Genomic DNA, 27160 nt, shown 5'->3' on the forward strand with positions numbered 1-27160 from the left:
CACCCTCTATCAATTACTAGGAAACAAGGTCTGAGTACCCAAGGAGAGTTTCCTGTTATTCTTTTGTAAAATGATGGCAAGGAGATTTGATAAAAACTGAATGAATGAATTTTTAGTCTAGGATGTTCTGTTCTTAAGCTATAATTGCTGTTTTCCCTTTAACTCTAGAAGTGATTCTGCCAAACAAAAGAAACTTTAGTATTCATGTGTGTATTGTTTCATAAAAAATTCTCCTTTAAATGTGTGATTAAAAAAGATCTCTGCATCATTAAAGGTGATTTTCTTTTGTCTTGGGATTGGTTTTATATGAATGTCAGGGGAAAGATGCACTTTATAAGCCTTCTGGGATGTGCTTATTCTACAAAGTGAGATACATTTGATTGTAGTAAATATAAAAACCATGAAATAACCAATTAAAAATAAAAATAATTTTGGAATTTAAAAATGCTAAATCAAACTCTTGGTTATTAAGGTGTATTATCTAGATGATGTCCATTTGATTTCCAAAATCTAATATCACTGAGGGTAGCATAAGAGAGTAAGGATTAGGGGCACCTGGGTGGCTCAGCTGGTTAAGTGTCTGACTTTTGATCTCAGCTCAGGTCTTGATTTCAGGGTCATGAGTTCAAGCTCTGCATTGGGCTCCACGCTGAGCATGGAGTCTACTTTAAAAAAAATATAAGGGGGAACATCTTTATAAAAAAGAAAGAGAGAGTAAGGATTAAATGGTATTTGGAGGAATTTAAGTTAGACATTAGAAGCTTTGCAGGATTCAGAGAAACCAGTATCCATGGTCATAGATGAGAGAAGCCTTATCTTGGGATCTGTTAATAAGTAAATAGTTTGGGGGTGCCTGGGTGGCTCAGCTGGTTAAGCACCTGACTCTTGATTTCAGCTCAGGTCTTGATCTCAGGGTCGTGAGGTCGAGCCCCGTGTCAGGTTCCAGGCTCAGCACAGAGTCTGTTTGTCCCTCTCCCTCTGCTGTTCCCCCAAAACACACACTCTCTCTCTCAAATAAATAAAATATTAAAAAAAATAAGTGAGTAGTCTGTCTCCTTGTTTTACCCTTCAGGGAATCAACATTATGATTCAAGAATACCTCTTTCTAATCAATTATATGGCCTGAAGGTGACTATGAGTTTTGGTTTTGAGTGTTTCAATCTGGGGAGAGATGTTTTAGGATTAATGGAAAATAAATACGATTTCATGAGTTACGTTTTTTCTTGCTGTCATAAATACTCCAATGAGCTAAATTACTTCCACTTATTCCAGTGGAAAGATCAGGTTCAACCTGTACTACACTGAATAGCCCTAGGGTATTTATTGTCTATCATATTTTCTTCCTTTGTATAAGAGAAGCAACTTGAAGTCATTGATGAATATATATAGGAGAAACCCATAGATCATGGATATCCCAGGGAAGCAATGCATGAACTGGAATGGGAATCAGGTAGAAGGGTTAGAATGAACCTTGGTTGTACTCATTCATTGCTATTCCAGTGGTATGGTATGGTGTGGTATTGCTATTCCAGTGGTGTGGGTTCATGAGTGTATAGTCCTCTTATTTTGCCTATATCAGAATTGGTATGATGCAAGCTGCTCTGGAAGCTAAAACTGCTGCCAGAAGTGGGTAAGTAAGCAGAATATCAGCAGGTCAGAGGGGAGCTCTGAGCTCTGTGAGGATAGGGCCCAGGTAGGCCTTGTTCTTTGCTATAGCCCAAGTACCTAGCATAGTTCCTGCATAGCACAGGCACTCAGTAAGTATAGTTGACCCTTGAACAGTGTAGTGGTTAGGGGTACCAACCCTCTACACAGTTGAAAACCTGGGTGTAAATTTTGACTTGCCCAAAACTTAGATACTAATAGTCTACTGTTGATTGAAAGTCTTACTGATAACATAAACAGTTGATTAACACATATTTTGTATGTTATATGTATTATATACTATATTCTTACAATAAATTAAACTAGAGAAAAAATGTTATTAACAATTTTAAGAGAAAATACATTTATAATACTGTATGTATAAAAAAAATCTGCATGTAAGTGGACCTGTGTGGTTCAAACCTGTGTTATTCAAGGGTCAACTTTACTATTGAATTACTAAAAGCATTGATCACTCCATGGCCAAACTTGTCCCCTTCCTCAAGGGTCCTTGCTGACTCTCTATGTAGAAGCTCTAGAGAGCTCTGCATTAGAGTATTCAGTCTTTGCCTGGCCAACAGAGGTGTGGCTCTACAGCACTGGCTGGGTTCTGGAGCTAGGACTGGCTTTGGGAATACAGACAAGGGACATCTGCACATGGTTTCAGGGGAAGCCAGGGTCAAGAATCAAGCTGGATTCAATATCAGTCTGAAGGGTCTGCATAGAGAGGCACAGAGTTGGAGTAGTGAATGTGGAAGATTGACTAGGAGACAGTACTAGATAGACTCTTGAAGTGCTAGATGGACAGGGGGCTTTCATGAGGCAAATTCATCCTCACCTAGGATACCAAGCCTCTGAGTACCTTTGGGAGAAGCTCTTTCTACTCATGACTTCTTGATGCAGGGCCCCAAGTCCCCTGTCCAACCCTCTTAGGAATTTGCTTTATTTCTTGGCTCAGGCAACAAGACCCAAGGAGCCCCCCCAGGAATCCAAATAAGGTTCAGACTTTCTTTTCCCAAGCAGAGTAGCAAATTCTAGAATTGGCTATGGCTTCAGCAGGTACCATCAAAATGTTTCCTCAATAATTCCAGCTCCCCAGGACTCCCAGAAAGCCTGGGACTGAAGCCAACCGTCACAGGCTCAGCTCTCCAGGAAGCAAGTTTGTCATCATTACTAGCTCCTGGGATTCACAAGTTGATCCCCACAGCTTTTCCCTTTGGTGGCTTCTGAGGGCATCGAAGGTAAAGACTTAATGCTAGATGGTTGGAGAGGGTCAAGGGTTCAGAGTCAGAGGATTAGGGTTCAAGTCCCTGTGCAAGTCATTATTTGTGTAATTTGAGCAAGTCACTTAGTATCTTTGTATTTTTGTTTCCTCATCTGTAAAAAGGGGTACTATTTATTTCATCTGGTATTGTCCTCATCTATAAAGTGGAGATGTATTCCCGCTTCACTTATCACAGAGGTTTGCTGAAGATCAAAATGAGAATTTCAAACTTTCAATCACGTTGATAAATTCTATATAAATGTTAAGCCCCGTTCAAATGTTAGTTAGAATTATAAATCCAATTCTAGGATACTAATGGAATGCCTAGTAGGATGGAAGGGAATCTACAAAATGAGTCTTTAAAAATCATTATTACTACTGACAATCATCTTAGCATAAAAGCATAAGGAAACTTAAAACACATTGGAGAACCCAGTGCTACTTATATACAGTAAGTCAAAGCTCTATAAAGGCAACCTAATATGGACTTTGAACTTTAGAAACGAAAAGATTAGAATTAACAGGATTAGAGCTAAAGGGAATATTGGACATTGAGTCCCAAATACTTATTTTATATGTAGAAAGATGATGTATAAAGTAATTGAGTGACTTGCAAAATGATTTCTACTTATTTAATACCCTGCCTTGTTTCATAAAGGATTTCAAGTGGATTTTAAGAATAGGTACAATGAAATAGGCAAATCTAAAATACAACCAATGCTGTGATCATGGAAAATAAAGTGTAATGACCAAGTGAAAGGGAGAATGGAGTTATGGTGGCAATATATAGCTTTCATAGAGTTAGTAGAAATTAACAGTAAATTGACTATGAGTTTCCTGGTTAGCCAAAGTAAAATTAGAAACCAAGTTAGTGATGGAACCAGCATCAGAACCTCACCTTAGACTGGTTTTTTTGTTCCACTTAAAAATTGTTTTTTATAGAATTTACTTCTTTCAGTCTTAAAAAATTTTTTTCACCTTTCTTTCTTTCCATTGGTTCAGTCTGTGGGGATGATAGCCTCAGTGAGGAGAGTGAGAGCTGCTCCACGTACCCAGCTGACTATGGGAAATGTCCACTTCCTTTAGACACCTGGGTGATGATTACCCTTCCAATCGGCTTGGTCTCTCACTGCCTCTTCCTTGACCATTCTGATAAGAATCAACCAAAATCTCGGGATGCCTGGGTGGCTCAGTTGGTTAAGCGTCTGCCTTCAGCTCAGGTCATGATCCCAGGGTCCTGGGATCGGGTCCCACATGGGGTTCCCTGCTCAGTGGGGAGCCTACTTCTCCCTCTCCCACTTCCCCTGCTTATGTGCTCTCTCTCTCTCTGATAAGTAAATAAATAAAATCTTAAAAAAAAAAAGAATCAACCAACATCTCATGCCAAATTTTCCTTGGTTGTTTGTTCCTTATGTCTATTATTCCCTGTTGGGATCTGACATCTTCTTAGAGTTCTGTATTGTCAAGAGTCTTTGAAATTATGTTATCCATCCCCATTACTTTACAAATGAGGAAACTGAAATCCAGATATGTTAAGTGACTTGCCCAAGGCCACACAGCAGCAGCTAACCTTTATTGAGCTTCTACATGTGTCTTATTTAATTCTCACAGCAAACCCTGATAAGTAAATATTATTATCCTTTTTTCATAGGTGAGGAAAATGAGGCACAAAAGGGTGAAGTGCTTTGCCCAAGGTCACAAGAAGAGTAAGTGAGGCAGCTGGGGTTTGAACCCAGTCTGTCTAGTTCATCTCTTTGTACAACCTCCCACCCTGTGTTGCCTCTTAAGAGGATGACAGAGCTTGGATTGAATCCAGTTCTCTGTGAGTCTAGTGCTCTTTCTACCATGCTTTAGACAGTATTGGGCCTTAAATTCCTCTTAGGCTGGAGAGGTGTGCAAGACTAGCCTTGGAGTTTGGAAAGGTCAGCACTGAGCTTGATTAGCACTGTCTGGCCCTGCTCTTTGGGGATTGTTTCTTCGGCCAATAGAGTCAGTCTCTATAGAAATTTTTGGTTTTCAAATGGATTCTTTGGTTGCCTAATGCAAATAGGTTTATATCTATGGTTCTTAGCCATGCTATTAAGATGCACTGGTATGGGATAATGAGTTTGATGTGCCAGTAATTAATAATAGTTAAAGTAATCTGGGACTGGTGCAGCTGGAGATGGCAGAATTGGCAGCTGGGACTTCTTTGCCTCTCAGTCTCAGTGAAGGGAACAAGGCATGCAGTACATTCTGCATTGAGGGCATTGTAGATAAAAGGTCTCAATCCTCTATCTGCTTCAAGAAGTAAACTTTTTTTTAAAATGCAACATACAAACTTTATTTAACAAAAGTAACAGGTAAAGTCAAACTGGCACTTTTATTAAGAGAAAAACCGACTAGAAGAAATTTTATCTTAAACACCTTATAGTAACTATTTGCAGTTGCATTTAACTGAGCTCTCTTGCTGTGAAGAATACAACTCATGCACAGGTATGGATCAACAATTTGTACATTTTTCAAGTATTCACTGAATACTACCTTATATACACCTATATATTAAATTTGAAAAAGATTTAATTGACGATCCCCAGATAGACTTCATTTTTGTTACTCTTTTGGAAGATGTCTTCTAAAGAGAAGAATATGTGGTTCTGGCTCATGAATCATGTAATGAACCCAGCCTAGACTCTGTTGGACACCAAGTCTCCACTCCTCTTCAGACATCAGATGGGTTTTCGGGACTTGTTTGGAAAGTTCTCTGGGTAACATGACATGCTGGTACTTATAGTGCTTGTTGAAGTACTTGTCTGAGTAGTAGATCTGCTTGTGGGCCATCCTGCGGGCGGGCAGAAGTGACAGGGCGCAAAGAGCGGGCGCTGAGGGCCACACGTCCTGGTCTGGCCAAAGCAATGACTTGACTCAAGAAGTAAACTTTAGTGAGTATATCTTGTCACACTATGTAGAGCTCTGTATTTTTTATTCTTATTTTACAAAAGGCGGAGTATATCTAATAGAAGAGGAGCAAGATTTGTTAAAAGAACAATACACACATATACACACACATCCATATCAATGGTTGCCAACTAATCTGGTAATTTGAATCTTTGTTGACACTTGATATTATGTAGATAAGGGGATAATCATCTCAGGGTCCAGTCCAGCATGGAATCTCATTCAATGAATAACAGACCAACAAATAATAATTATAAATAAACTAAAGCATTCTTGCTGTCTTTCCTGAAAATGCAGGGCTTCTTAAAAATCCTATTTTTTCCTTCTCAAAGTATCTTCCCAACATTGTAGCTGCTCCAAAGTCTCTCTTCTCCCCCAGTACAAGCTACTGCCCTGGGTCTTTACCCAGCTGAACCTACATAAAGTCGCTTATCTCTTCCTTCTCCCTTCTTTGCTTAGTTCTTCATTATGTAGATCAACATAGCCTTTTGGACATTTTAATTTTCTTTCTTCCTCTATTAGCTTGGTTTTGTGCAATAAAGGTCTAGGAATGGATCTGGAAGTTAAGGTAACTTCCTCCTTATATGGAAGGGGGAGTGGTTTGGGGAAGACCCTGGGGCTACTCATGCTTTTTTTTTTTTTTGGTCCCCTGTCAAATCAACTTTGTGTATCCATTGTAGCAAATTTAAAATCTCAAATTCTTACCATCTCATGCTCTAATATGTGGGCTCCTCCTCCTGTCACATGGTGCATAAAAAATTGATAAAGTGCATTTAAACATTATTTTTGAAACTATTATTAGGAAGGCTCAGTTACCCCAAAACCTATATAGTATATTCTAATACTAAAAGTCAATGGTTTGGCATGTTCTATTGCTTTGGATTGTTGATGCAAATGTTTTCCTCCCTGGGATAGATAATAAAGCTTGTTGACATGGAGGCAGAGTGTGTGTGGGGGGATGTGAGAGAGAAATAGTTCCTTGGAGCCTTTAATGGAATGGAAAGGAATTCAGAAGATTGCTAAAGAATGATTACAGAGAAGTAGGGGCAGAGTAGGGAGGAAGAATAACAATAGCTTTTGAAGGGCTAGAAAACAGAATCTTTTTCTTTATTTTGAAGCTGAAATGTACAGTCTATCAATATTAAAGATAAATCTGAAAGTCATGTGACATTTAAAAAATTGTGTTGAGTTCTCAAATCTTTGTTCTCATTTATATGGCTGTTTTAGAAAAAGATTTTTTTTATTTATTAGAGAGAGAGAGAGAGAGAGTGCGCACACACAAGCAGGGGGAGGGGCAAAGGGAGTGAGAGAGAGAAGCAGGCTCCCCACTGAGCAGGGAGCCCTACTTGGGGCTGGATCCCAGGACCCCAGGATCATGACCTGAGCCGAAGGCAGACGCTTAACCGACTAAGCCACGCAGGTGCCCTGAAATTTATATGGCTTTTTAATTTAAATCTTTATTAAACCCATTGTGATTGGCTATGCTAATGAGTACCATCATCTTATTGGTAGTCTTGCTGTTGCTAATGATGAATAATTAAGTATGATTTTGTGCTGAGTTTTACTGTTTTGTTTTGTTTTGTTTTTATATGGAGCCCAACGCAGGGCTTCAACTCACTACTGGATCAAGAGTCAGGTGCTCAGCTGACCAAGCCACCCAGGCATCCCTGAATTTTACTGTTTTGATTAATTTTTACTATAAAACATTTCAATCATATTTCAATCTTTTTTCTTTTTTTTAAGTTTTTTCAGTATCTTTATTTTTATTTTTTATTTTATTTTTTTAAGATTTTATTTATTTATTTGAGAGAGAGAATGAGATAGAGAGAGCATGAGAGGGGGGAGGGTCAGAGGGAGAAGCAGATTCCCTGCTGAGCAGGGAGCCCGATGCGGGACTCGATCCTGGGATTCCAGGATCATGTCCTGAGCCAAAGGCGGTCGCTTAACCAACCGAGCCACCCAGGCGCCCTCAGTATCTTTTTTTTGAAAAGTAGTTTTAAAAGATGTTTTCAGGTAAAAGTTAGATAGTAGATTTCACTCATATCGCACAAAGTTTGTAAACAGCCAGAATCAGAGTTTTATTCCCATGTCCCTCATAACCCACGTTCACAAATGTGGACTCAAAATTAGTTGAGATTAGAGTAGTTAGGAACTGGCTACCTAGATTCATGCCATTTGATCCTGATAGTCTAGTGCCTGTGGTTCTTAGGCCAAACTCAGAGGGGTTGCCTGGAGATTACCATGATTTAGACAAAGAGGAGAGTTGGGCCAGTGAATATTTAAATCACCCGCTGAGAAATGCTGAGTGGTGGTTAAGATGAGTGAAAGATCGTATTTACGTCACACGTCTAACTTTTGCAAGGACATTGTTGAAGGTTATAGATCTTGTTCTCTCTTTTTATAGGAACACACTAAAAAACAACAACAACAACAATACAACAAAAAAACTAACCCAGGAGAAATGGACAAAAGATAAAATTTCTTTTTGGAGGCTGATGAAAATTGTCAGATTAGATGGGCTCTTTGGGAATCATTACTTCTTATAATGCTTTGCGTATACCCAGAGAGCACGGGAAATAACATGTCAAGGTTACTCTGCTCAGCAGAAAATTTCCTTAATGCCACATAATAATGAGTGAAATGAATGCAAATGAGGTTTTGACCCCCAACCTACCTCATTAGGACTGTCTGAGCTCCAGCTCTACTTTTCCTACATTTTCTGGGCTGTGTAGCTTCAGTTCAAAGGCCCCAGCTCTTTGACAGTGTTGTCAAAGTTGACAACTGGTTGATGCTTTTCCGCTGAAATTCTATGGGCTTAAGCAGCCAGATTCAGGGTTGGTGCCTCCAGGTCAGAGCCTCTCCCCCCCACCCCTAGTGGGCCTACCCCCTACCTACCCAATCTAGGCAAGCTAGATTTCCCCTTGGGATTATGGAAAACCTGTTGTACCTAGAAAACCAACAGTGAGGGTTCTGCCATTTCAGTCAGAAATTCTGTCTTCACATTCAGAATGATCATGTCCCCTAGTTATGGTTTAGAAAGATAAACAGGCTTTCAGCCAAATAGGAAGAAAAATACTGTCCCAAATTCGTATGCAAAAACAGGGTGATTGGAGTGCCTCTAGGAGATAAATTAGGTCAATTTTTACCAAGGAAAGTCATTAGTCAGTGTTTCCAGGTTATTTAATCTATATTCTTGTGGAAATGGAAGGGAACTCATATTTAGTAGGTGATTACTTTGTGCCAGGTGCTGTGCTAGATGCTTCATGTATGCATTTTAACCCATGGTCAACTCTATCAGAGGGGTGTCATGGGTATCATTGTCCCCTTGCAGAATGAAGAAACTGAGGCTCAGAAGTTGTCACTTGCTCAGGAACGTACAGGTAGTAGAGTTAAAATTCTAACCACCTCTGACCTGAAAGCCTTATTCTTTTTCAAGAGGTTCTTTCTAGAAAAAAAAGTAAAAATTTCAAAATATACCACTGGTCACTTCGGTACTGCCTGGTGTCCTTCCAGAGCTGTCTATTTAGCTGGGAACTATATCTTTAGGTAATATTTGGAAAGTGGTGAGTCCCCTCACTGGAGTTATTGAAGGGGATGTTGGTGTTTTGGTGTGTTTTTTTCCCCTAATTTTTATTTAAATTCTAGTTAGTTAACATATAGTGTAATACTGTTTTCAGGAGTAGAATTTAGTGATTCACCACTTACATATAACCCCCAGTGCTCAACCCAAGTGCCCTCCTTAATAGCCATCATCCATCTAGTGAAGGGGACATTGTTAATCAAATGTTTACTCTGTTGAGGAAGGTATTTGTGCATCTCATGAGGCAGTATGTGCCAGTAGTGGTTTATGTATTACTGATGGGAAATTAAAAAAACAAAACAAAACAACCAACAGTTGCGTGTTTTAAAATATTAACCAGAATATCAGCTTGTGATTGCATAGATATTGTTTAGACATAGCTGAAGAAAATAAATAAGCTTTTTTATAGAAACACATGAAGTAGTTAATAGTGTCCCCAGATATTAAAAAAATTGTGATGGTAGCATGTGACTGATGATGTTTGGGAATCATCATAATTAGGAATGGCCAAATAATGTTAACTCTGAGGGACAGTGAGTCTAAGTAGCCTTTGGTAACTTTCCAGTTACCTAGAGATTATGTTCTACAAAACAGAACTCCTAACTAGCTCTGTCTGCTACCCAACCCATTCTTGGGGCACCAAATTCCACTGTTGGCTCTTATGAAAGCAGGGAATTCAAATTAATTTGAGCCTCAGGCCTATCCAAAATCTAATTGTGCAGAAAAATGTAATACAACAAAAGTGAAAGAAAAGGATTTTTAGATGGCCCAACTTTCGGGATCCCTAGGATCACAGTTATTATAAATAATCATATAAATGGAATCTCTTTGCCAAGAAATGTATCTCTTTTTAATTCATTTTAGGCAGTGACAGAAAATTATTTGAACCCAGGTTCTAGTCCTGGCTCTATTACTAACCAGGTGTGTGATCTGGGGGGAGGGAGGGGGTTGTTCTTGAAGATACTTTCCCTTTCTAGTCCTTTGTGAAAGCAAGTCATACTTATTATTCAATGTGGTTTGATGAGTTATCAGTTTTCAGAGAAGCCCTCTGATTTGAAAACAAACCAGGGACTCAGAGCTACTTGGGTAGCATCTGGGTAGGAGACACCCAAGGAATATTTGAGTTAGGATTTGGTTAGGCAGTAAAGTTTCAATTTGGAGACAGGAACTTATATTTACTGAGCACTAAGTACATTCAAGGCACTTTGTATCCTACCTCACTGACTCCTCAAAATCCACTTTTATGGATAAGAAAATTGAGGCTAATGCAAATACTGAACCATTACATTGTATACCTGACACTAATATGTCAGTTATACTTCAATTAAAAAAAAAAAGAAAGAAGGAAGGAAAATTGAGGCTAAGTTTGAAAAACTTGCATAACAGGGTGCCTGGGTGGCTCAGTCGGTTAAGTATCTGCCTTCGACTCAGGTCATGACCCCAGGATCCCGGGATGGAGCCCCACATCAGACTCCCTGCTCAGCAGGGAGTCTGCTTCTCCCTCTCCCTCTGCTGCTCCTGCTACTTGTGCTCTCTTTCTCTCTGTCAAATAAATAAATAAAATCTTAAAAAAAAAAAAAAACTTGCTTAAGGTCACCCATCTCCTATATGGCAGACCTGAGACTGAATTCAAGTGTGGTGGGCCATAACCACTGTGCTTTATTGCCTCTGAGGATTTTAAATAGGCATGGGAGTGCAACCTGTAGAACTGCATCCAGAGCCCTGCAAGTGTAGTGCATGTGAGGAGAAGCAGCCAGCTGTGGGAGACCTTCCAAGCAGGCGGAAGGAGGTGACTGACAAGAATAGATGGGTCATGTTTTCCCTGGTAGACCTGCTGGATTTAAGGGTCCAGGGGCTCAGCACAGGCTTGGGGAACAAGTACCTATGCTCAGTCAAGCAGGCACAGGTAAGTAGACACAGGTGGCAGCAGGGGCAGGGGAGCCTGGTGATTCAGGGATGATGTGACCAGACAGCTGAGGTAAAGCTTAGATTGCAGGTGGCAGAGTCCCCAGCCCAGAGAACCGAGGGAGTCCACATCAGTCAGAGGCCTGCCCTGCTTGCTTCTCAGAAGTCTACAGGTAGGAGTGATTGGTATCTAGAGACCCTGGTCTGGTCTGAATGGCTCTATAACTGACTGGCTATGGAAGGTGGCTTCATTCTTTCTCTGTTTTTGTCTCTCTCTCTCTTTTTTTTTTTAAAGTAGGCTCCATGCCCAGTGTGGAGCCCAACCCGGGGCTTGAACTCATGACCCTGAGATAGAGACCTGAGCTGAGATCAAGAGTTGGTCACTTAACCAACTTAACCACCCAGGTGCCCCTGTTCTTGTCTCTTGGTTAAGAGCTTGGAATCCAAGTCGCATGGACCCAGAGTAAATTATTTACTAGTTGTGTGACCTTAGTCAAATTACTTACTTGCTATTAGCTTTAGTCTACTCAATTGTAAAATGAGGATAATGATAGTATCTCTTTATAGGGATGCTGTATAGATTAAATGAGATAATATAGCTAAAGAACAGTAACTGGCTCAATAAAAATAATTACTATTGTTATTAATAAGTGATGATACTTATATGGGATTAACTCCTACCACACAGTGACTTGGACTTAGTATAGCCAGATATTTCATTTTAATCAATAGTACTATCGCACTATTTGAGTTTAATCATAAGCTAATTTGAGTCCAAGTTCTTGCTCATAATTCTCAAAGATTGAGGGAAATTTGATTATAATATGGCCAAATCCTCCCATTTTCCTAATCCACTCCTTCTCCTCCTCTGGACCATCTCATAGTTCAGGAAAGGACAAGGTCTCCATTGCTCTGGGCCGTGCCTCATCTCTTAGAGGACAAGGGCCTCCCTCTGTGTTCCCACATACACATTGCCCTGCAGGCCCCTTCTTGGTGCCTGCCTGAATTTCCAGGGAGCATGGAGGGTTATTCACAGTGGCTCTGACCATGTGCCTGAGGACATAGATGTATTTTTAGTGTCTTCTGCCTAGAGTCTGGCTGAAAAGGTCATGCCTATTTTTTATACCTAATGTCAACTTCTGAATAAACAGGGTAAAGAACTCATTTCTATTAATAGGGCCCAAGCAATGTCAAGGTGTTGGTTCCCTCCTCCCCCCACCCCTTTGGAATGTTATTTTGCTAATGATATGTAAGGAAAGTGCTTTGTAAAACCCCAAAGCAGTTTATAGGAGTTCTTGTGAAGGAGGAGAATGAGGGTGTCCAAGGGTGCCCTAGAGGGGCGCCTGGGTGCCTCAGTTGGTAAAACTCCGACTCTTGGTTTCAGCTCAGGTCATGATCTCATGTCTCATGAGATCAAGCCCTGAGACCGGCTCCCTGTGCAGTGGAGAGTCTGCTTGAAGATTCTCTCCCTCTGCCCCTTCTCCCATTCATGCTCACATGCTCTCTCTCTAAATAGATAAATCCTTAAAAAAAAGAGCACCCTGGAGAACAGGGGTTAGGTAAGTCAGGTAGCCCCAGAGGGGCTGAACTAGGACCACTAAGAGGTAAATATAGGGAGAGGTTTTGGGTACCATGTTTTCTATTTACAAAGCTGAGCAGGAATGGAGTGGCGCATTGATAAACAATGGGTAGTCACCCTTGCATGTATTAATTCAAGCAAAGACTGGAAGACCTCAACCAGGATGTTGGTGACTAGAGTCATGTGGGAGCAAGAGACTGGATGAGATGGGCAGAGGGCCCTTCCAGTGCTGAGATTCATGATTCCGGAGGGGTGAGGGTGAGGGCTATTCTGCATGTTGGGGCTGGCCACTGAATGAAGTGGACACCAAAAAAAAAAAAAATAATAATAAGCTACAGCAGACTTGAAAATAAATCTATGTGTGGCCACATTTTCCTGGGGGTGATTTTATCTTTCAGTTTTCCCCTATTTTTTTGTTAATGGTTATTGGTTTATTTAGGTTTAAATTTTTTTCCCTTAAGTCAGTTTTGGTAAGTAATTTTTATAGAAGTGTCATTTTAAAATATATTAGCATAAAGTTATATATTTCTGATGATTTTTAATATCTACTTTCTCTGGAGTTATGTCCTCTTTTTCATTTCTGGTGTTTTTTTGTTTTTCTTCTTTATCTATCATATAATTGACATGTAACATATTAATTTCAGGTGTACAACACAATGATTTGATATTTCTGTATATTACAAAATGATCACTGGAAGTTTAACATTCATCACCTGGCATAGTTACAAATTTTTTTTCTTACCTTTTAAAACCTACTCTCTTAACAACTTTAAAATATGTAATACAGTATTATTAACTATAGTCACCATGCTGTAAAATACATCCCTGTGACTTACCTATTTTATAATTGGAAGTTTGTGTCTTTTGACCCCCTTCACTCCTTTCTCTTATCCCCTACTTACTGTCTCTGGCAACCACTAATCTGTTCTCTGTATCTATGAGCTTTGGTTTTTTTTTTTGTTTGTTATTTTTTTAGATTCCACACATAAGTAAGATCATACAGTATCTTTCCCTGTCTGATTTATTTCACTTAGCATAATGTCCTTGAGGTTCATTCACATTGTCGCAAATGGTAAAATTTCTTTCTTTTTTATGACCAAATAATATTCGTGTGTGTGTGTGTATGTGTGTGTACCAAATTTTCTTTATCCATTCATCCACCAATGGACAGTTAGGTTGTTTCCGTATCTGGGCTATTGTAAATAATACTGCAGTGAACACGGAGGTGCCAATATTTTTTTGAGTTAGTATTTTTCATTTGTTTGGATAAATACTGAGAAGCAGAATTGCTGGATCATAGGGTAGTTCTCTTTTTAATTTTTTGAGGAATATCCATACTGTTTCATTGTGGCCACACCAGTTTACATTTGCACCAATTTACATTTCCACCAATAGTTCTCAAGGTTTCCTTTTTCTCCACATCCTTGCCAACACTTATTTCTTGGCTTTTTGATACTAGCTGTTCTGACTGTGTATGAGGTCATATCTCATTGTGGTTTTGATTTGTATTTCCCTAATGATTAGTGATGTTGAGCATCTTTTCATGTACCTGTTGACCATCTGTATGTCTTTGGAAAAATGTCTATTCAGATCTTCTGCTCAATTTTAAGTGGATTGTTTGTGCTTTTGCTATTCAGTTGTATGAGGTCCTTATATATTTTGGATATTTATCTCTTATCAGATATATAACTTGCAAATATTTTTTCCCATTCAGTAGTTCCTCTTCATTTTGTTGATGGTTTCCTTTGCTGTGTAGACCCCATGTCTTTTTTAATCAGGGAATTTCATTTGTCTGCTATAATGGTTAAACTAAATAGGACTAAAATATATTTTTTTCCATTCTGCCCTCAAATTTCAATAATAGATTCATTTCACTGCATCTTAACCTGTCAGATTCCTTTTGGCACATGAGAAAACTGAGGGGTAGTTAAGTGATTTGCCTAAATTTTATCGGGGGTGCGCATCAGAGCCCAGACTTCAACCTTTTGGCTCCTGGTCTATTGCTCTTCCTAGTAAACCAGACTGCTCCTGCTGTAGGCATTGAGAAATCTGTGAAAACAAGGATACTGAGCAGAGTAGAAGTAACACACAGCCCAGAAGGCTGCCTTTAGGCATGAGTCCTTCCTCTTTGGTAAGGCCCTTGTACGTTGTAGGTGCTCAGCAGATGTTTGTTGAATTAAACAAAACAATCCTGTCAGTACCTGGCTTCTAGTTAGTGCTCCATAAATGGTTATTGGATATAAAGCAGCACAACTTTCAAGGGCTTCATGGAACTGACTGCCAAAGCTCAGGACACATGGAAAGGCCCATGGCTTGTCCTCATTATGTTTTCTACTCCTGTATTTGTGGGTAGTTTCAACCCTGGTATGGTAGCAAGGCTTCCTGCATGCTCTGAGACCTCCTGCCTTAACCTCCATTCTGGGCTTGAATGAAGATGAATTTTTCTGAGGATGCTTCCTACAAACAAGGGTATTGAGCCTAACAAGAGTTGCTGGTCATCCAGGTTGAGTCATTAGTAGACAGCAAGCTGGGCAAGCTGGCAGCATCCCTGGCACAGGAGCTACGCCGTCTACTTTTGTGATTAACTGACTGTAGTCTAGCTGTGATCAGCAGAACTCCCAGTCCAGGGAGTGGCTGGACTCCAAACCCAGCTCCTTGGAAGTTCCTAATTGGGCTCCACCTGTCAGGAGGTAATAGAGAGAGACTTACTGATATTTCTGAAGTACAACTTTTTTGATAACTGGTAATTAGCATATCAGAGCTCCCTCATTTTGCAGCCCAGTCTGCAGCAGGTTTATGAAAGGTATTTATAGGTTTCATAACTGTGATCTTACCTCCTTCGTTATTGCCAACTAATCCTCCTCTGGTTTTGTCTGTGAATCAGCCAGGACTTGGAGTCATTGTGATTGGCTATGAGAGGGGCTTCAGTCATCCTGAAGATTCCTGGATAGCTTGGGAGACAAGTGATATGATATAAACACTGTTTTCTTCCCTTTTGGCTTGGGGACTTGGTTAAGAAGTGTTAGTAGATGGAATGATATTTAGATTTTTATTCTGTCCCGGGAGGGCTAAGAAAAGATTACTGACGTCAAGTGAGCAGTTCCAGGAGTAGAGTGAGTAGTCACAGCTAGAAGCTCCACCAGTCCTTGAAGATGCAGAGACATTTACATTTCTGCATCTCTCAGTGAGGGGAGAAAAGATGCCAAGCACAGAATAGTGGTGAAGAGCCCTGATTGTGCACTGAGGCTAATTCAGTTCAAATTGTGCCTCTGTTGCTCATTAGGTGAATGAGACATGAGTGAAATCACAAAAACTTCTGAACTTCAGTTTTCACATTTGTTTTATAAGGCTGATGGTCTAAGTACTTCATTGGGGTGTAGTATTTTCTAAGTGTATAAATGGCGGCAACATTATTATGAATTCTAGTACTAACTAGCTGTGCAAACTTAGGCAAGTCACCTCAATTCTTTGGGCCTAGTTTCCTTATTCAAAAAGCATTAGAGTAGATGATTCTTTATGTCATTCAGGGTCCAGTCAGGACATAGAAACCATGCCAGTTATTTTAACAGAGAAATTACTATAAACAGTTCTTAACCAGGTAGTAGAGAACTGGAAAGGCAGACAGGGAACACAGAGGTAGCAACTGCAGAAGGCAGCTATCACACTTAGGACTGGGGGAACAGAGGGAAGAAGCTGAGACGGTTATACATATGCTTCTCGGAACCAGTAGGTGCTGGTATCTCTGGGGAAGGGAGGGGAAGATGGTACAATGTGGCTGGTGCTGAGAAAATTGCAAACAGAATCTCTGTGCTATAGGAACAAGCTGCTGAGGTCAGGGTAAAGAAGAAACACTGCTGGGGCCCTGCTGACCTAATGGGAAGCAGGCAGGAAGTAGCAGGCCACCTCTCCCTTTTTTAGGTCTTACTCTAGCACACTGTTCCCCCAACCTCCATTGGAAAAGCCTCACAGGAAGCAGCTGGCAATGGGGAAATGGGGTGTGCAGGGTCTTGCCCTAGCATCACAAAGCCAAATGTGGAAGGGTGAGCTTGGAGCCCAGAGGCAACAGCTTAATAACTGGTGTAATCTTTAAGGTTCCTTCCAGGTTAGAGTCTGTGAATCAGGTTCTGAAGCCCATGAAGAACTCTGTGGGCTCTTGGAGAGTCAGCATGGTATGGTAGGATGACATTGAGTTTTGTAGCCATGCAGATCTGGATTGGAATCCTATCTCTGACTCTTAACAGCTATGGGATGTTGGGCAAGTTAGTATGAATTTCTCTGAGCCTTGTTTCCTCCTCTGTAAAATGAAGATATCAATACCTATCTCACAGGGTTATTGTGATACTTAAATAAGAATGGGCCTGTAAAGTACCAGGAGGGGTATCTGGCAAATCAATGGTAGCTATTATTATTAAGGATACTTGTTCAATGAGTGTCTGCTGATTGGCTTGTTCCCTTTGTTGGTTGCACAAACTGATGTCACTGTTTTGTTTCTTACACTCAGATGTGGCTTGCTGGATCATGATGGGGAGCCTAGGCAGTGGGTCAGTGGTGGCCAGGGAGTCCCATGGTTCCTGGGGCCCCAGGGACATTTGTGCAGTTGCTCTTGGTTCTCAGAGTGGGATCTAGTAGGCTGGCTTCTGAGTGTGTGTTCAGTGCCAGGCAGGGACATGCACCCATTATTGTACTGCAACTAGTGGGCTCCTTGGATGCTACTCAAGCCAGAAGCAAGAACTTGATTTCCTTGGTAGAAATGCTATAGACTAGGAGAATCATTTATAATCTTTTCTCTCCCCTCGGCATAGTTGATATCCTCTTACTTTCTTCCAGGTGAGCTTTTTTTTTTTTTTTTTTAAGTTTTTTTTTTTTTTTTTTACAGAGAGACACAAAGTGGGAGAGGGAAAACAAGTAGGGGGAGTGGGAGAGGGAGAAGCAGGCTTCCTGCTGAGCAGGGAGCCCGATGTGGGGCTCGATCCCAGGACCATGGGATCATGACAAGAGCCGAAGGCAGATGCTTAACGACTGAGCCACCCAGGCGCCCCTCCTAGGTGAGCTCTTAGACTAGAATAATAAGGAAACACAGACTATTCAATATTATTGATGGCATTAATAACTAATATTTATTAGGGATCCATCTTGTGCCAACTATTGTACAAGGCCCTTTGAATGCATTACCCCAATCTTGAATGCTATAATGTCAGTTTTATTTTCTTTACATTATCTACAAAGAAACTGAGGCACAGAGCTGTAAAATAAACTTGCCCAGAGCTTTTAAATAGTATAAAATGGAGCCAGGATTAGAACCCAAGTTTGTTGGATTCTAAGCACATTCCTTTACTATTAAGCCAGACTTTTCCCAATGCTGGTTAAAAGTAGCACAAATTTAACTTAGAAAATATCTGGATTTCTGGGCCACATGATGGTAGATTACACAGTAGAGCCCCTACTACACTTCCTTCTAACTTTCCATTATAATGGTTTAATGGCATCTGATTAACACCCCTTGATGCATCTTTACCCAGCTTCTCAAGAAAATACCTGAAAAACAAAAGGATGAATACTGAAAACACAAATTCACAGTTTTGGTATGATTTAAATCTGTTATAGAGACTATTTTATTTGGTCAGTATTCTGTCAGTTATTGGGGAGGAAGTCTATTCAATTAAAAATATTTTTTTTACCCCCAAATAAGGCAGTCAGGCTTTTATGTGAAACCATTCACCTAAAAGGTACCTCTCTGACAATTTTTTCCCCTTAAGATTTTTAAGTAATTTTGAGCTTGTCTGCTACAAGTGTCACAGGCATTATGATTAAGTAGTACTATTTCTCAGAAAGCCCAGCACTTATCATAATCATCCAACCCATTCTAACAGGTCTAAGATAGGTTTAGCTAGAACGGGTTCAGCTAGATTCTGCTCGACGTGAAAGAAGCTTCTGAAAATACAGATTTCCAAAAGTTGTAGAAACAGTGAAGTTGGGTTGAGAAAACCCATTTGTGGACTGCTTTTGCTTCACCTCACATTGGAGGGCAGTGCTGCTTGCCTGAGAGAGGGTAGAAGGTGCCTTGTTCTCCCATTGCCTGGGCCCTGCCTCGGAAGCCTCAGGGCCATGCTAACAAAGGATTCTCAATTTCCTTTGGAAAGATCAGCAGATGAGAATATCCAGGGACATTAAAAAAATAGTAGCAAGGCTTATGCAGCCATCAAAAAAAAAAATGAAATCTTGCCATTTGGCATGATGTGGATGGAACTAGAGGGTATTTTGCTGAGCGAAATAAGTCAATCAGAAAAAGATAAGTATCATATGATCTCACTGATATGTAGAATTTGAGAAACAAGGCAGAGGATCATAGAGGAAGGGAGGGAAAAATGAAACAAGATGAAACCAGAGAGGGAGACAAACCATAAGAGACCCTTAATCTCAGGAAACAAACTGAGGGCTACTGGAGTGGAGGGGGGTGGGGGATGGGGTGGCTGGGGGATGGACATTGGGGAGGGTATATGCTATGGTGAGTGCTGTGAATTGTGTAAGACTGATGAATCACAGACCTATACCCCTGAAACAAATAATACATTTTATGTTAATAATAAAAAAATAGTAGCAAGGAAGAATATTTTTGTTTTTTGATGTGAAAAAATAATAGAAAATCAAAGAAATTAAAACACGAACCTACTATGCTCCAGTGAAAATTGGGATAAAGATAGAATTTGAATTCAGATCACCACATGAATAGAGTATATCCTCCTGTCAGTGATTCTAAATTTTTTTTAAGCTTTTATTTATTTATTTGACAGAAAGAGAGAGTACAAGCAGGCAGAGCAGCAGGCAGAGGGAGAGGGAGAAGCAGGCTCCCGCGGAGCAGGGAACCCAATGTGGGGCTCGATCTCAGGACCCTGGGATCATGACCTGAGCTGAAGGCAGACGCTTAACCGACTGAGCCACCCAGGTACTCTGACCCTAAATATTTTTAAATTATTCCACTGTGTGGTGTGTAAAAACATTTTAATACATATTAATCTAATTGGATCTTCCCAGGAGGATCAAATGAGTTAGGTATTTTCATCTTTTAATGCAGACAAATCTATAAATATTTTCCTTTTGAGTTTATCCAATGTTTTATGAATTTATCCCAAACTTTTAAACTCCTTTCTAAAAATTTATGTCATTTTCTGGGGCGCCTGGGTGACTCAGTTTGTTAAGCATCTGCCTTTGGCTCAGGTCATGATGGGATCGAGCCCCGCATCCGGCTCCTTGCTCAGCGGGAAGCCTGCTTCTCCCTCTGCCTGACATTCCCCCTGCTTGTGTGCTTTCTCTCTCTCTCTCTCTCTCGCTCACTCTCTCTGACAAATAAATAAATAAAATCTTTAAAAAAAATTTATGTCATTTTCAGTTTTTACAATGGGTTAACTATCTAAAATTAATTTAGTAAATAGAGTGAGGTGAGGATGTAATATAATTTTTCTCATACAACTAATTTATTGTTCCAGTGCAATTTATTGAATAATTCTATCTTCCTTCACTGATAATTGAGTTTTATACAGTGTTTGTCTGCTGCTGACAGGTGGCCCTTTCATCCTATGGAATGGATTAGAAACCTCAGTCTTGGGAAGTGAACCATTGTTTTTGAACCTCTGGTTCTTGGGTTATCATTCTCCATAGCTGTGGTTTTCAGGGCTATGGTTTTGCAGAGCTATGGTCTTTCTGTGGAGGTGCCTCTTCCATTGTCAGAAACTCTTTAAGTTAGCAAATCTTCCTTATCCTGAATGACAGTGGGTCTTCCGGAAACTTCAATCCACTGGTCCTTATGCTGAGTCTAATCCATTCTCAGCTGCCATATCACCCCCTGGGTGCTTGCCTGCCTGCCTGACTTCCTTCCTTCCTTCCTTCTTTCCTTCCTTCTTTCCTTCCTTCCTTCCTTCCTTCTTTCCTTCCTTCCTTTCTTTGTTTCTTTTTTAATTTATTTATTTTGAGAGTGAGAGCAAGCAGGGGGAGGAGCAGAGGGAGAGGGAGAGAGAGAATCCTTAAGCAGACTCCCTGCTAAGTGCAGAGCCTGACGTGGGGCTCTATCCCAGAACCCTGAGATCATGACCTGAGCCGAAATCAAGAGTTGGACCCTTAACCCACTGAGCCACCCAGGTAGCTTCTATGTGTCATTCCTACTCCTTACCTCGAACTATTAACCTCATTTGATAGGTAGGCATTTTCACTCCATTTTGCAGAAGACTGGGATTCAGAGAGGTTTGTCAACTTGCTTGAGGTCACAGAACTAGTAAGTGACCCAGTCAGAATTTATGCTCCTTTCCAGCTGACTCAAAAGCCTATACTTTTACCACTACACCATACTATTCTTTTAAAACATTTTTCTTTATTGTGGTAAATATACATGACATAAAATTTACCATTTTAACCATTTGTAAGGTTACAGCTCAGTGGTATTAAGTACATTCAAATTGTTGTACAATCATCAGCTATCTATTTTTTAAGCATTTAAAGACAGCAGGGGCATCTAAGTCTATTGACAGTGGGCCAGAAGATCATTAATTAAGATAATTCTCCTACATGTGTGTGGGCCAGTGAATTTCCACTTGGTGACAATGGCTTGGTGAATAGTTATTTGGATATGACTCAAAATGCTCATCTGAATTTTGGGAGTTTATTTATATTTATGATCTTTTGTCAGGAATATCATCATCTTCCAACTTCAGGAAATTAAACAAGAATATCTCACTATTATGTTATTAATTACATTCAGCTTTAATTACAATTGCTAACTGATCCCAGCCTGCAAGTTTGACATCTGGGTGCAGCAGGCATACCATGGTAGTGGCAGACAGGTAAATACAGCAGAGAGCTCATGCGGGTTACCGAATCAGATAAATTAGTGGTGCTAAAGACCTCAAGTGGTCTACTTTGGGGGCAGCAGCATGCTGGATTTCTGGGAAGGATGGGTATCAGGATTCCTCTAAGTTTTCTTTTTACCAGGTTGAATAACCTTGTTTTTCTTCATAAAACACAGAATCCAAAGCCCTTTTATTGAATGACCACTTTCCAGCCTGCTGACTGCTGACTAATGTTTCTTTCCAAGTGTGACTTCTGGAATGGAACCTATCACTCCTGTCATGATCCTGCCAGTGCAGAGCAGAACACACCTGCCTAACTCTGGATGGGATGCCTCCGTCCGTGCCACCCTAGATGGTGCCTTCATGTTGTAGGCTCATGTTAAGCTTGTAGTCAGTTCAGACTCCAAATCTGCTTCATATATATTATTATTATGACACTAGACCTACCTACCTATTTCCATGTGAATTGGCCTTTTGGACTTATGTATAAGATTTTATTTCTCTCAAGGGTGGAAAATATGTGTTATGGACCTTGTTCACATCCAAGGATCTTTTTATTGGCACTTTTTCCTCTGAGCCTGATAGGCCTCAGAATCCTTCTAAACACATTGCTTCAGTTAGCCATTACCAATCATGTCTCAGAGTTGGCACACAAGTACTTGCTTTGCATGGATTCATATTATATTTTATTTCATATTTAACCCATCACAGAAAATGATAAATCAGGGTACATTTAGGACTGGAAGACTGGGGTGGTGACCAATGTAACAGAGCTTGAAAGAATTAATATCACAAATGTTTAAAAAACTAGAACGTTGATTGCAGCAAAAGTACAATAGTTTTTGTTATTTAAAAAGCCTTCATTATTTTTGACACATCTAAGGCCTTATTTTGTGAACAGGTTGTGCGAGAAACTTAATCAGTTTGCAAAAATTATGATTGCATTTTCCCTCAGTAATTTAGTTTCTTTCTAATCCCTGCCATTCTCCCTTACCCTGTATAGCTGACTTTAGATTCAGGAGAAGTTAGGGGAGTAGGCACATTGCTTTTCCCCCTCTTTTTTTACTCCCAAGACTAATGGGGCAATATGTTCAACTTTGTTTCCCTCTTAAAATAAAGAAAGGGAATACATGGGGAGGCACCGGGCCAGCAACAATTTACATTGGTTAGGAGACACTAGGTTGGGACGACATTTGCAGTTTTGCAGAATACTCCTGATATTGAAACTCATCTTTGAAATACAAAGTAGCCTGCATATCAGGCAGCCACAGACTGACTAACTCCTAGTTCTTTACCTTTGCAAGGGGCTCTGTAGCTTTCCAGGCTCAGCAAACCAAAGCAACACTGACTTCCCTTTTTTTTTTTTTTTAAGATTTTATTTATTTATTTGGGAGAAAGTGAGTGAGAGCGAGAACACGAGTATGGGGGAGGGACAGAGGGAGAGGGAGAAGCAGACACTGGCAAGCACGGAGCCTGCCAAGGGGCTTGATCCCAGGGCCCTGGGATCATGACTTGACCTGAAAGCAGATGCTTAACCCACAGGGCCACCCAGGTGCCCTTCACTGACTTCTTTTTTTTTTTTTTTAAAGATTTTTTATTTATTTATTCATGAGAGACAGAGAGAGGGAGAGAGAGAGAGAGAGAGGCAGAGGGAAAAGCAGGCTCCCAAGGAGCAGGGAGCCCGATGCGGGACTCGATCCCAGGACTCCAGGATCATGACCTGAGCCGAAGGCAGACGCTTAACCATCTGAGCCACCCAGGCACCCCCACTGACTTCTTATATGTATATAAAAAGCATATTGTGGGCTATAAAGCAGGGTACAAATGATCGTTCTTTTAATATGCTGTATTTCTTTTAAAATATCTTATCTTGCAATCAGGAGGGGTTTCCTTATGTGCCCTTGACTTGGGGCCATTCTAATGTTGATGGAGGATATTTTCAGAACCTGGTTTCTGAGAACTCCCAATTGTTAGATGTTCAGGTTGCTATTCACCTCTCCTTCTTTTTCTGATTCTGACCAATGGGGAACACACATAAGGAATAATAAAGAGACAATTACCACTTTTTCATAGGTAGGCAAGCTCCTGATACCCAAAGTAAACTTTGGTAAAAGGTGGATTGGTGAACCTGACTCTGGTGTGAAGTTGAAGTGTATGCTTCTAGCACCCAGCCCAAATGTAAGTCATTAGATTCACATGCTCAGCCACATGACAGAGTGAGTCAGTGAGTAAAGACCTGCAGAAAAGATAAAAAGTCAAGTATCTAACCATTGGCATTCCAGGACTACATGCCTGCCACACCCACCCCATCATAGGTTGAACAAGAAGAATGGCAGGCCTGGCAGGACTGTCGAGGGGTGCTTGCCATGTGGAGCAGAAATGGAACAGTGGTCAGTACAGTCATGGTTCGGTAATGATATCCACCAGTAATTGTAGCACACACTAACTGTGTGACCCATCACACAGCCCAGTCATTCAGTGGAAAGTGAGTCAGGGGTAGGAGAGATCAGACCATTCCATTTAATCTTCCTAAACAAGGGGAGAGGGGGCAGAAGTCCCTTCATCTACAGCTGGGACAACAAGTATAAATATTCCTTCCCTCAACAGCATCAGTTTTGAAAAGTAATGCTGTTGTGCGATCCCTTGGAAGATGTCTCATTTGTAATCTAATCCAAGAACTGATGATTGGGGAAACAAGCTTTAAGCTGAAAAGATGGTGGAATTTTGATTGGAGAAAAATATAACTGGAGAACTCCCCATGGATAATCTGCAAGCCAATCATTGGTTTATGCAAAGCAGCATGTGTGCCTCTGTGCTGATGGTGCAAATGTAGTAATTAACCACACCGAAATGCCAGCCACACACCTGGGATTTGGGGAGAGCCTTTTCCTTCTTTAGGAGTGGGGGTGGGGGACTCCAGCTTAAAGAGAAACAAATGTATGAGAGACAGGTGTGGAAAGACTGAAAAGTCTGTGACTACTTGGCTTGTGAAAATTGCCTTTGTTTCCAAAGCAACAATATTTTTGAGGAAAACAAAACTTTTCTTGGTGTGAGAACTTTCTCTTTGCTTTTGTATTTTATATTGGAATGCACTATGGCAATGATAAAAAGCCATGAATGAATTTCAGAAATTGCAGAAATCAGGCTTAGGATCTGGCTCTCTTACCTTTGGGGGACATTGACCAAGTTACTTCACCTCTCTGAGCCTCGGTTTCCTCATTTAGAGTGGAGATAATCATACCTAGTAAGTTAGGGTTGTTGTACAGATTAGAGATATTAGATGGATAGTGCCTGGCCCAGAATGAACTGTGATGGTGATGGTATGTTTTTTTCTAAATACTTAATTCTGTATCACAATGGGTGGATCTGCAAGCTTTATTTGTGTACAACACTAAATCCAGGAAGATATTTGTTCTTTTATGTGCTCAGAAAAACTAGGTCAAATTTTAAAGTGGGAATTAGGAGATCATGTTCCAGATAAATCCTTTCTGGTTTGTATTACTGATTTTCCCAGAGAATTAGATCATCCAAACATTTGCAGATTCTTTGAAGTCTGCATTAAAGTGCCAGATGTGGTTATTGTGACAGAATACTGCCCATAGGGAAGCTTGATGGATGTTCTGCTCAATGATGACATTCCTGTCAACTGAGGTATCCAGTAAGAGCCAGGCATTTGAGTGGTAGGAAACATAAAGTAGTGAAATTCTACAACCAAACCCCATTTCCATCATTGTTCCTAAGGATCTATTGTCATCTGAATGCATTACCTTGAAAGAGGCTTTGTTTATGTCTTGGGGCATGGATGGGAATGGGTGGATCATTATATCTACACAGGAAGGCCTAGAGAGGATTTTGAACTAGGCCCACTCACTCACTGGTGCCTGGGAAGACCTGGCTGGAGATGCTAGCAGAAAGTCCTGCTTAGCATCTAAAGAGTGTAGCTACAGGCAATGGCAAAGAGTCTTGTAAGTAGTAGGCACAGGCTAGGTCTAATTAATATACCTAACAAATACTGTGCTGGGCATTTAAGGCTACAAAAATAAATAAATATTCCCTCCCTTCAAGAACATCTTGGGCTGGTGGGAAAGACAGAGTTATGGAACAGTTGATAGAAGTCCTAAGGGAGTGTCATGTGCCTGGGAGTAGCAGCATCTAGTCCAGACTGAGCTTGGGGAATGGGCTATGGAGGGTATCCCAGAGGAGGTGAGCTGAGGAAGAGTAGAAGTTTGCCAGGAAAAAGGAAAAAGAGAAGTAATTCCAAAGAGAGGGAACAGGGTATGTAAAATCTAAGAGAAGATGGTCCAATCTGGGATTGTTAGTAGTTTAGTATGGCTGGAGCTTAGAGATGAGGGTGGAGGCGAGTGGTAGGAGTGGTGAGAAATGAGACCAGAAAGATAAGTAGGTAGTCCTGAAATGGGCCAAAGTAAATAAGATAATTTAGTATATTACAAAAATGGAATTTCAAATAAGTGAGGAAAGGAGAGATTGTTGGCCTTTAACCAAAATTAATTTGGGGACAGCTTTAAATTTCCAGTATGAAAACTGAAACTTTAAAAGTACTAGAAGGAACCACTTATATATGATTATATGACACCACAGTGAAAATTAACAGGCATATAAGTATTTGGGAAAAGTATTTCTAACATATCTCTTACTGAGTATAACTGTAACTATAACTGAGTTGATATCCATAGCCTAATGGATATTAGCAGTGTAAATAGCATAATACATAACTTGTCTGTTAATTATAGACCAGTTCATGAACATTTAAATTTATTTATTTTTATTTTTTATTTTTTAAAAAATTTATTTGAGAGAGAGAATGTGGGGCAGAGGGAGAGGGAGAGAGAAACTCAAGCAGACTCTGCACTGAACACAGAGCCCAACGTGGGGCTTGATCTCACGACCCTGAGATCATGACCTGAGCTGAAACCAGGAGTTGGACGCCCAACTGACTGCACCACCCAGGTGCCCCTAAATTTATTTTTAAATGTGACATATGTACAAGTGAATCAGATTTATTTGGAAGAAATATTCACTTTTTTTTCTGGATAATCATGACCTCATAGCATTCACAAATATGGGTATAGCTGAGCTCATTTGAAACAATTTCACAGATCAGGACTAATCTCTATGGATTTTTAATTTGCTCTAAATGAGGGATTTCACATCAAAATGACCTGTGCGTCTTTTTGCAGGTATGCCATTGTTTCGATTGCTACATGAAGTGACTCAGTCTTGGTAAGATTCTATTGAACATATTTTCAAGCATCTCCATTGCTCAGCAATGAACTGTGTGCCCTATCCTAGCAGACAATGATGTTTTGTCTGATTTGTTCATATATATAGGAGAGAATAAGATAAATACTATCTATCTATCTATCTATCTATCTATCTATCTATCTATCTATCTA

General features: G+C 40.3%; 1 protein-coding gene and 1 pseudogene across 1 annotated transcript in view; one reads left to right on the top strand and one right to left on the bottom strand.

Annotated features, from left to right (window-relative positions):
- LOC141370683 (uncharacterized) overlaps window positions 1-27160 on the top strand; it is a 266080-nt gene that overhangs the window by 14557 nt on the left and 224363 nt on the right. Inside the window, exon 2 of the mRNA XM_073881469.1 lies at window positions 26945-26987. The gene's annotated coding sequence lies outside the window, so the exon portion shown is untranslated. The remainder of the gene's footprint in view (window positions 1-26944; window positions 26988-27160) is intronic.
- On the bottom strand, window positions 5501-5728 carry LOC112809509 (cyclin-dependent kinases regulatory subunit 2 pseudogene; annotated as a pseudogene).

The sequence above is a fragment of the Callorhinus ursinus genome, unplaced genomic scaffold (assembly GCF_003265705.2).
Source record: "Callorhinus ursinus isolate GAN/ISIS: 27379988/994484 unplaced genomic scaffold, GSC_fseal_2.0 scaffold42, whole genome shotgun sequence".
Taxonomy (NCBI): Eukaryota; Metazoa; Chordata; class Mammalia; order Carnivora; family Otariidae; genus Callorhinus; species Callorhinus ursinus.